Source organism: Rhinopithecus bieti, unplaced genomic scaffold (assembly GCF_001698545.2).
Source record: "Rhinopithecus bieti isolate Rb0 unplaced genomic scaffold, ASM169854v2 scaffold_2432, whole genome shotgun sequence".
NCBI classification, from domain to species: Eukaryota; Metazoa; Chordata; class Mammalia; order Primates; family Cercopithecidae; genus Rhinopithecus; species Rhinopithecus bieti.
In genome coordinates, this window is record NW_016804136.1 from 4,065,914 (window position 1) to 4,077,112 (window position 11,199).

General features: G+C 39.1%; 1 protein-coding gene and 1 pseudogene across 1 annotated transcript in view; both read right to left on the reverse strand.

Annotated features, from left to right (window-relative positions):
- Nucleotides 1-11,199, reverse strand: part of LRRFIP2 (LRR binding FLII interacting protein 2) — a 135,152-nt gene that overhangs the window by 88,082 nt on the left and 35,871 nt on the right. The window lies entirely within an intron of this gene.
- Nucleotides 7,950-8,493, reverse strand: LOC108524557 (NEDD8-conjugating enzyme UBE2F pseudogene; annotated as a pseudogene).

Consider the following 11,199-nt stretch of genomic DNA (forward strand, 5'->3'; position numbering starts at 1 on the left):
GAGCTGAGATCCGGCCACTGCACTCCAGCCCGGGCGACAGAGCGAGACTCCGTCTCAAAAGAAAAAAAAAAAAAAGAGAAAAGTAGATGAGATACAATAAAAACACAAATAATTTTAAAATGAGCAAAGGATTTAAATAGACATTTCTCCAAAGAAGATGTAAAAATGACCAATAAGTATATAAAAAGATGCTCAACATCATTAGTCATTAAAGAAATGTAAATTAAAACCATATTGAGATACTTGATATCCACTAGGATGGCTATAACAAAAAATGTTTTCCAACTAAAAGTAACTAAAATTGGCAAGGATGTGGAGAAATCAGAATGCTCATATAGGAGAAATCAGAATGCTCACATATTACAGGGGTAAATGTAAAATGGCACAATTGCTTTGTAAATTGCTGAGGCAGTTCCTCAAAAGTTAAACACAGTGATACCATCCATCCACCTCTAAATATGTACCTAAGAGAAATGAGAACATATATCCACACAAAAACCTGTAAATGAATGTTCATAGCAGCATTATTCATAATAGCCAAAAAGTAGAAATAACCCAAATATCCATCAACTGATGAAGAAATAAACAAGCAAGATTATCCATACAATGGAGTATTATTCAGCCTTAAAAAGAAATGGAGCACTGAAACAGGGTACAAAATAAATGAACCTTGAAAACATTTTACTAAGTCAAAGAAGCCAGACATAAAAGGTCACATATTGCATGATTCTATGTATACGAAATGTCCAGAATAAGCAAAAACATAAAGACAGAAAGTAGATTACTGGTTGCCAGGGGCTGGGGAAGGGGAAGATGAGGAGTGACTACTAAGTGGTATGAGGTTTCTTTTTGGGCTGATGAAATATTATGTAATTAGGTAGGTGATAGTTGCGCATCTTTGTAAATATATTTTAAAACACTGAATATTTTAAATGGTGAATGGTTTTGATGGTATGTGAATTATATCTCAATTTAAATTTTTTAAATAGATGAGACTGAATGCATCAAAAATGCCTCAGCTAAATAAATAATATGTAAAATTTAATATATAAAATGGGATAAAGGGGAGCTTATAACCTATTAATAACAAGTTTGGAAAATGCTAAGTTAAACATTTTTTAAAATCACAGTCCTTAATAATATGCTTTACGAATTTCAAAGAAGAGGATAGAATATATAGTATTTCTCAGACTTGACCACATTACTAAATAAACCCTAAATGATACTTCAAGGGTCATGCTCCAATAAACAGAGTTTGGGAAATAATGATTAAGTAATACATCAAGATCCAATTACAACTGTACTAAATCTTACCTTTGCTCTTGATATTTATAAAATTAAACTAAATTATCTGAATAATCACCTCACAATAGAAAACCCAAACTATCCAGATAATATATTTACCATGGTTTGACCACTTAATTAGCAAGGATAGATCCTTATTTTCTTTCTTTTTTTGTGGGGTTGGGGGCAGGGTGCAGGGACAGGCTCTCACTCTGGCACCCAAGCTAGAGTGCAGTGGCGTGATCTCAGTTCACTGCAGCCTTGACCTCCCAGGCTCAAGTGATCTTCCCATCTCAGCCTCCTGAGTACCTGAGGCTAGGCATGCACCAGCACACCCAAACAATTTTTGGTTTTGTTTTTGTAGAGACAAGGTTTCACCGTGTTGCCCAGGCTGGTCTTGAACTCCTGGACTCAAGCAATCTGCCTGCCTCGGCCTCCCAAAGTGGTGGGACTACAGGTGTGAGTCACCATACCTGGCCTTATTTTCTTTTATTCCACAAAATAACCCCTTGAAGTACAGAAGGGTTAAGTAACTTGCCTTCACCCGACAAGCAAATATTGGAGCTGAGATCTACATCCTAAGAATCTTACTTCAGTTCACACTCTTAACCACATTGCCTCCAACTTACATATTTATAGTCCAAGTATAATTGTATATCCTTAGACAAATCATAAAAGCTTACTTTGGATAATTATCCTAGGATTTTCAACTTAGCACAGATTATCTCTTTTCTATGAAATAACACTATTCTAGTTCTCTGAATAGAGAACTAGATATGTAGACAATCTTCTCCTTTTACTGTACACAGTATCTACTAACCAAATGTAGATAATCTCCTTTTACTGTACACAGGCTTTACTCTCATTTTTTACTCCACAGTTTCAACTACCAACCAATGAGAATGACTCAAATCTAGCATCTCAAGCTCTGACTTCTCTACCAAAATAAAAACTTACATTTCTAACATCTATCTTGTCAGCACCAAAACCAGAGTGAATAAAATCAATCTCATCTTCCCCCAGCCAACAGGCTTTGTTTCCTTATTTTCCAGTCTCCAGAAATGGAACCTTGCCACTCTTGTTCAAACCCAAGGTCTGAGGACCTCCTACTTCCTTAACAAATCTTCCTTTACAACATCCCTTGAATCCATCCTCTCCATCTACTCCAACAGACTCCCTCCACTTCCAAACAGGCTCCTAGTACTTTCACTTACAATACATCAAGTTTTCTAATTCTAACTTAAGTTTCTCCATCTCAACTCTATCCCCATCCTTACTATTCCATTGTGGAATTAATTTACCTGAAACAAGGAACAAGTGAGGTAAAAATGTCTCAAAGTAAAATGTGATTAGCTATATTCTGTGATGCCCAATACCCAAAGCACTCTTAAACTTTCTGATACTTAAATTTGGATTTTGTTACTGCTTCAGTTAAATAAACAGAGGGGAACAGGCTAAAATAAACTTGTTGTGGCTCATGGTGGCATTCCAAATCAGAGACTCATGTGAGGCCAATCAATCGTATTCTAAATTTTCCATCCATCCAATGAGTCTACAAGTAGGAGGAATCTACTCAATGGGCTAGGCAGTGCTGCTTCCCTAAAATATAATCCATAAATTGAATTTCACTTGAGACTACTATCTGGGAGGAGGAGAAGGGTATGTATATTTAAGTACTGTATCTAATGAACCACAAATAAGTGTATTTCTTCAGGATGTATGTACTCTAAGTAGTAGTTCCCCCTTATCCAAGGGAGGTAAGTTCCAAGCCCCAACATAGATGCCTGAAACTGCAGATGGTACCAAACCCTATCCCACTGACATCAATCAGAACATGTTTCTGTTCATGTCTTCCACTCAGAAATCTAGTCTTTTCCATCATAATATACTTATCACACACACTGGCTATAAATTCTGCAGTTTGAGATATAGTAGGAAAACTAGCACAGATTTTTCTTTTCTTTCTTCACTATTTCATGAATAGAAGATGTGTTATTACCATAGACCTTAGCAACCTCAGCACACAATTTTTTTTCCTTACTAAGTTGAGAACTTCCATCTTTTCACTTAAAGGAAGAATTTTATGGCTTCTCTTTGGCATATCCAAATTGCCAGAATCACTCTTCCTCTTTGGGGTCATTATTAAATAAACTAAAGGTTACTCAAACACAACCAATGTGATACCATGACAGTCACCCTGCTAACAGAGCCAGCTCCCGTGAGACTATCTAACAGGTAGCGTACACCGTGTAGATACACTAGACAAAGGGATGATTCATGTCCTGTGCAGGATGATGCGAGATTTCATCATGCTACTCAGAACAGCGCACAATTTAAACAAAAATAAACAATTATTTATTTCTGAAATTTTCTATTTAATATTTTCAAACTATGGTCAAACGTAAGTAAGTGAAACCTCAGAAAGCAAAATCACATGAAGGAGAGACTACTGCACAATGAACCATACACGGTTTCTACAAACAAAATGGGTACCAATCGATGTGTAGCCTATTTAAAAAACAACAAAAACAGGAAGGTATTTCCAAGATATATAATGTAAATGATCTGAATTATCAATGGAAAAAGTTTTTCTGCAAGACCTCATCAGTTCAGCACTTCTTTCACTATTCCAGTTCTGATACTTTTAGTATTTCCCCTCCTGTGCCAATGTTTTCATGAAAGAAGGCATTTTAAGGTCTGAAGAAGGCATTCCCTCCACACCCTCCGAAGCCACTAACGGACTTTCCAGTCTTCCCTTCTTTCTTACTTTCCCTGTGGTTCTACTGGAAGAGCTGTCTCTTCTGTTGTTGAAAGTCAAACCCTCCCAAGCCCCATCACACACACTCACACCCATACACACCCTCCATTTTACAATGTCCTCCCCTGGACTTTGTCCCAACCATCTGATCTCTCTTCTGGGTCTTTGCTCTCTACTTCTATTGGTTCACTCTCTTCATCATAACTAGGTTCAAAGTCTCTCTGATCTTTAAAAGGCAAGCAAAAAATCTCACCCTGCTCCAATTCTACCCTATCTTCTCTTTACAGCTTTCTCACACCTCCCTTCTCACTTCTCACTCTCTTCAAATGACTGCAATCTGGCTTCTGCTCACATCACCTTATTGAAATTGCTCACCACAAAAGTCACTAATGACCTCTAACTACCAAACCCAATAGAATTTTTCTATTCTTATCTCATCTGTCTTTTCTGGACTTCTGCTATCACTAAACACACATTCTTTCTTAAAACTCTCATCTCAGCTTTCTCCAATACTAGTGTCTCCTGGTTCTCCTCTTTATTATCTCCTCTCTCTCCTTCAGAATCCTTCATAAGCTAGCATCTTAAATGTTAATATAACTAAAGCTTCCAAGCTTCAGCTCTTGTTCATTTCATTCTATATTCTCTTCTGGGTCATACTGTTAGTCTGTAAATCTCTATGCCCAAGCTAGAATTTTCTCCCACAATCCTGATCCAACTGGCTATTAAAAATTGAGGCTTTGTTCACTATGGCAGCACATATACTAAAATTAGAAAGCTACAGAGATTAGCATGGCCTCTGTGCAAGGATGACATACAAATGTGTGAAGCATCTTTATTTATTTATTTTTTTATTCAGGCCAGTCACAGTGGCTCATGCCTGTAGTCCTGGCACTTTGAGAGGTGGGCAGATCACTTGAGCTCAGGAGTTCAAGGCCAGCCTGGGCAACATGTAAAACCCCATCTCTACTAAAAACAAAAATTAGCCAGGCATGGTAGCACAAGATCTTGCCACAGTGCTCTAACCTGGGCAACAGAGTGATACTCCGTATCCAAAAAAAAAAAAAAAAAAATTGAGGCTCTCCCACTAGAACCTCAGACACAATACAACCCTAATTTAATTTATAATCGTTCCCTTAACCTTCCTCTTCTCTTTTATATTCCCCATCAACTACCCCATTACCCAAAATATGAAACAAAGACTCATCATAAGGGTCCTTCCTGTTTTCTATTCTCCCTCCATATTGAGTTGCTAAGTCTCAACTACTTTGCTCCCATCAAGATTCTCTTTACTATTTCTTCCATCCAGACCTTCCTCCCTATTCCCATTGTCACTGTCTTATTTCATGTTATCATCATCTTTCACTAAGGTAACTATAACAGCTTCATGACCAGCCTGGGCAACAAAGCAAAACCCCATCTCTACAAAAAACACAAAAATTAGCTGGGTGTCGTGGTGCATGCCTGTAGTCCCAGAACCCAGGAAGCGGAGGTTGCAGTGAGCTAAGATCGTACCACTGTACTATAGCCTGGGCAACAGAGCAAGACCCTGTTTCAAAAAATAAATTAAAAACTGTAACAGCTTCCTAACTGTTTTCTGCCTTCTACCTTCTACCACTCATTCTCCGCTGGGTGGCTAAAGCAATTATACTGTAATTCAAATCTGAAAAAGGATTTGCCCTTTAATGGCTCTCCACAGCTTTGAAAATCAAAAGTAAATTCCTCAGCACACAAATCCTTTCATGATTGGTCCCTATTTCCTCTCTAACATCACCTCCTCCCATTCCCTAGCCCCTCTCCAGTTATACTGAACTACTTACTATTCTGGCAGTTTTCCACCATAGTGCTACCTGCTTTACACCCCTGTGTCTATAGAGCTCTTAGAAGGCAATATACAAAAACTCATTAAACAAGGCTGTTTATGGTGATACATATTAAAACGTTTTCTTGAAACCAGACAAGCATTTATTTCACATTTGATTTCATTAGTTTAAATGTTTAAAAACCGGAATAAATCCACCTGTCTTTCTTTTGGGCTCTTCCTCCAATGTGCGTTAACCTGGCCAAGCACGGCATATGCTGCTGCTGAATCCTGGTCCTCCAAGGCCTAACAGGCTCACCCCCAGGCAGGGCCTGGAGTCAAAGCAAATAAGAAGGTGGCCACAGGTACAGTCTCAGTAGCATCAGACATTGTTTGGGCTGATTCCTGAGGTATCTCTCCTGTCCCTCAGGACAGCCAGGGTCTGGTACTCTAAGAAGTAGCTACTGGCTCACAATCATATGACCACTGCAGGAACACCAACCCCAGCAGGTCCCAGCTCCAGCCAGTTTCCTCTGAGCGGCATGTGAGAATGGGCTTCCTGCCCTTCTGTTTGTTTGTTTTTATTTTTATCATCCAGATCTAGTTTCAAAGAGCTCCAAAATGTCCTTGCCACATGTGGACCTGAGAGCAAGAGATGACTTTTCAGAGCCATATTCTTGTTGCACTTGGACAAAACGAATAATGTCTTTCATAGTTTCTTTGTATATCTCTTCAATAGGTGGCTGACCCAACATTTTTCCTTTTTTTTTTTTTTGGAGACAGGGTCTCACTCTGTTGGCCAGGGCATGATCATGGCTCATCACAGCCTTGACCTCCCTGGGCTCAGGTAATCCTTCCACCTCAGCCTCCTGAGTAGCTGGAACTACAGGCACATGTCACCATGCCTGGCTAATGTTTGTATTTTTTGTAGAGACAGGGTTTCACCATATTGCCCCAGCTGGTCTCAACTCCTGGGCTCACACAATCTGCCCACCACCTCGGCCTCCCAAAGTGCTAGGATTACAAGTGTGAGCCACCATCCTCAGCCAACCCAACATCTTTGCCCTATACAATGAAAATACAAAATGAGAATACAAAAAATAAAGCATTACACTGTAAAAAATTAATTTAATTGGTTCAAAATATACTTAAATTAAATAAAATATGCATTTCAATAAAAATGTCTACAGTGAAAGACTTTATGCATTCCGGGAAACTTCACAACATCTAGATAGGGCCAACATGCACAAAGGACACTAAGGGCATTTGCATCCAATCACAATTTGTAGCAGGTTTCTTATTCCAATCTGCAAGTTACACTGAACACATCATGAGCATCAGTTCAGCAGAAAACCAATTTTGTTTGGGAAAAGAGTAAGAAAGCTCCAGCCTCAATTTTGAGTTCATTACAACTTCTCAAGAATATCACCAACAGCCTAAACAATATGAGTTCAAAAAAGTAAACATGTTAAGATGACATAGTTTAGATGTCTCTTCCAAATATCATGTTGAAATGTAATCCCCAGTTTTGGAGGTAAGGCCTGGTGGGAGGTATTTGGGTCATGGGGGTGGATCCCTCACAGCGTGGTGTGTCCACACAACAGTTAAGTTCTCATGAGATCTGGCTGTCCCCCTTACGCTCTCATTTCTGCTCTAACCACATGACGTGCCTGCTCCTGCTTCACCTTCCACCATAAGTAAAAGCTCCCTGAGGCCTCCCCAGAAGCCAAGTAAATGCCAGTGCCATGCTTGCACAGCCTGCAGAACGATAAGCCAATTAAACCTCTTTTCTTTATAAATTACTCAGTCTTGTCTATTTATAGCAATGAAAGAACAGCCTAAAACATAAGGTAAACAGAAAACTCTTTAGAAACCCAAATACGTTTTCTTGCTGTCTTTATGTTGAATTCTCCATCTACAATGGGAAGTCATGAGGATGGTCTTCTTCAGGACAACATAGTCACAAGACTGGGACAATGCAGGGGGACTGAGAGGGAGAGTCAGGGGACAGGGGAGAGGAGGCGCTGCCTCTTGCTGCTTTTTCACATTAGAGACAAACTATAACACACAATCCACGGGCCTGCAATCTTCTCCTTTTATCATCTGGCATTAACACTTGATGTAGTCATCTACTTTATTCAAGAAGTCCTCCTTGTCCCACAAATGATGTTCTGCAGCTTCAACATTCAGTGGATCGTCAAAATTCAGAAGATTAGTAAACAAATAGTTTAACCTCCAAACAACATCCTTTAATGTTCTCGTGGGAGCCCAGCCAGTGCTGTCAATCGAATGTTCTCAGTAAACTTTAGACATATTTCCCCCATCTCTGTGATGTTGGGGTACCAGATCCTGGTCAGGCATTTGACTTTGGAAGGCACCATGTTACATGCATCAGGAAGTCCAGTTTTGAGCCGAAATCTTCCACCCTGGTAGTAACCCTTGTCTGGGGTTACAGTCAGCAGAAAGCAATGAAGCTTTTCAGATCAGGAAATACACTTGACATGTACAAGGCAAATAAGCTCAAGCTCTGCAACCTCTTTAACAATCAACTTGTCTCTCACAGAACCCTCTGAGTGGGGCCAGATGCTATGGCTGACGTCCCAGACCCTTTGAGACTGTCATTGCACTTCAATTTGCTTACAGGTGTCAGCATTACTCCTGCCTTTACCCTGGGCACCCCAAGACACGTGAGGCAGGCCTGACACCCAACATCATGCCTGGCCTGGGCAGTGGTGGCGAGACACGGCCCCTCATAGCTACATTGGCTCCAGGTGGCAGGACCAGAAGTCATTAGAACTTTTAAAACATGAATAGGAAGGACACATTTTTATTTTATCACACTGATTCCTTAATAGGAGGAAGGAGGGGGATAAGCCTGGGGAACGAAACAAAGGACCTTAAACTTGGTTTATATCTCTTTCTCCTGTCCTTTCTTCCTAACATTTTAAAGAAAAGATCTGAAACAACTGTGACAACATGTTAACATTTGATAATGCTGGGTGTTGAACTCATGGATACTTATATTATTGCCAAAATCTTAATGTTTCTCAAAAACAAGCCAGGCACGGTAGTGGTGCCTGTAATCCCAGCTACTCGGGAAGCAAGGTGGGAGAATCACTTGAGCCTAGGAATTCGAGTCTGGCTTGGGCAACCTAGCAAGACCTCATGTCAAAAACAAAACAAAACAAAACAAAATACTACAGTAGTACATGAAACACACTCAAATGACTTTAAAACAAGAAAATCCTCTAGCTTTAAAACTTTTGTATCACAGTGTTGATGGTGCTAAAACTGCTATTTTAAAGGAGGCAAATTTACAACTCATAATTTGACAGAAATGCACCAAACTGAGCCAACAATGCCAGCCGCACATACATCCATAATATAAAACCTATGCAACTGGCATGGACAAAAGAGAGATAATGTAAAATTTAGGCCTTTAAAGACTATGCTTTAATTTCAAGAAATTTGAAATATAAAATTTGAGAAAGTAAAACATTCAAAGAAAATGACTAACTCAGGTAGCAAAGACTCAGTTCATTGTGTTTAATTTTGTTTACTCTTCCATGACACTCATGCCAAAAAAACACTGAAAGACAAATTAAGAGACATAATATTTACTGTGTTGCCATGGTTTCCAAATTAACAAAATTATTGCTCTATTTCCTAGCAACTTTCCTTTAGTACAAAATTTTAATTAAATCTTACAACATGATTATGTTTAACCACTTTAAGTTTTGGTAGTTGAGGACAAATATTTAAATTTTCTGAGCACAAACACCAACATGTAGTAGACAAACTATGGAAATTATAACTCATCTTTTCTGATGTCAAACAACTATATCTTCCATTTACTCAGAGACTTTTGACAGCAAAATATTCTTTTGGAATGAGAGATGACTTTATACAACCCAATAAACAGTATATAAAAGTAAAACTTTGGATCTGCAATGACATATTTAATCAAAATACTAATTTGGGGACTAACAAAATACTTTTGGGGGGAAAAAGGGTGTTACTAGTAATGTCTTCAAATTTAGGTTAATGATATTGTGCTATCTGAATATTTTTCTTCAAATCCCTGTAAGTCACAGGAATGGCAAAGATTATGACAAGGAAAGTTATACCAATACTTTTCAGTCACACTAAGACAAGACTAAGTTTTAAGGCTCAATAATCCTCCCTTAATTCCAGTAAGAGGAACAAATCAAGGGACAGTGAGATGCTGAGAGTAACACTGGCTATCACAAAAAGTGTCCAGGACCAGGCTCTAGAAGTAGGGAAAAAGTACAAGCAAAGTGTTACCCCAATCACATTCCTCACCCTCCTCTTTTGTCTTAGTTTCAGTGTGTAAATGGAGAAAACACTGAGTCTGCACTCAAAGAAAATTGGCTGAGGGCCTGTAATCCCAGCGCTTTGGGAAGCCGAGGCAGAAGGATCTTTTGAGCTCAGGAGTTTGAGACCAGCCTGGGCAACACAGCAAGACTCTGTCTATTATTATTATTAATAATAGTAACAAACAAATGGAATTAGCTGAATTCATGCACTAACACCACCTGAAGGAATCCTAAATGACTAAAACCACAACTTAGATTTGCTCTTTCAAAGAATCTATCTAATAAAAACAATAGGCACAAAGGAGGATAATTATTTTTTAACTGGGTAGAAATGGACAGAAAACATTTACTTTTATAATTTAAAAAAAAACTCATATTTCATAATATTCTTTCTTTTTTAAGAGACAGGGTCTTGCTATGTTGCTGAGGCTAGTCTCGAACTCTTGCGCTCAAGCAATTGTCACACCTCAGCCTCCCAAGTAGCTGGGACTACAGGTATGCACCACTGCACCCAGTCATTTCATAATCTTCTATGAATTTTTGTGTACCACCACTGAGAACATGAGTATTTTAAATAAGAGTAATTCTGCCTCCTGTGGAGTTTCTTTTCAGACAAATCCAATTTACACAGAATAATCTGAACCAAACACATGGGATAATATCACTGAACTGCACACTTTAAAAAAAGAAAACCAGGCTGGGCGCAGTGGCTCACACCTGTAATCCCAGCACTTTGGGAGGCCGAGGTGGGGGGATCACCTAAGGTCAGGAGTTCAAGACTAGCCTGGCCGACATGGTGAAACCCCATCTCTACCAAAAATACAAAAATTAGCTGGGTGTGGTGGCGCACACCTGTGATCCCAGCTTCTTGGGAGACTGAGGCAGGAGAATCACTTGAACCTGAGAGGAAGAGGTTGCACTGAGCTGAGATCACACTACTGCACTCTAGTCTGGGTGACAGAGTGAGACTCTGCTTCAAAAAAAAAAAAAAAAAAAAAAAAAAAAAAAAAAACAAATATTTT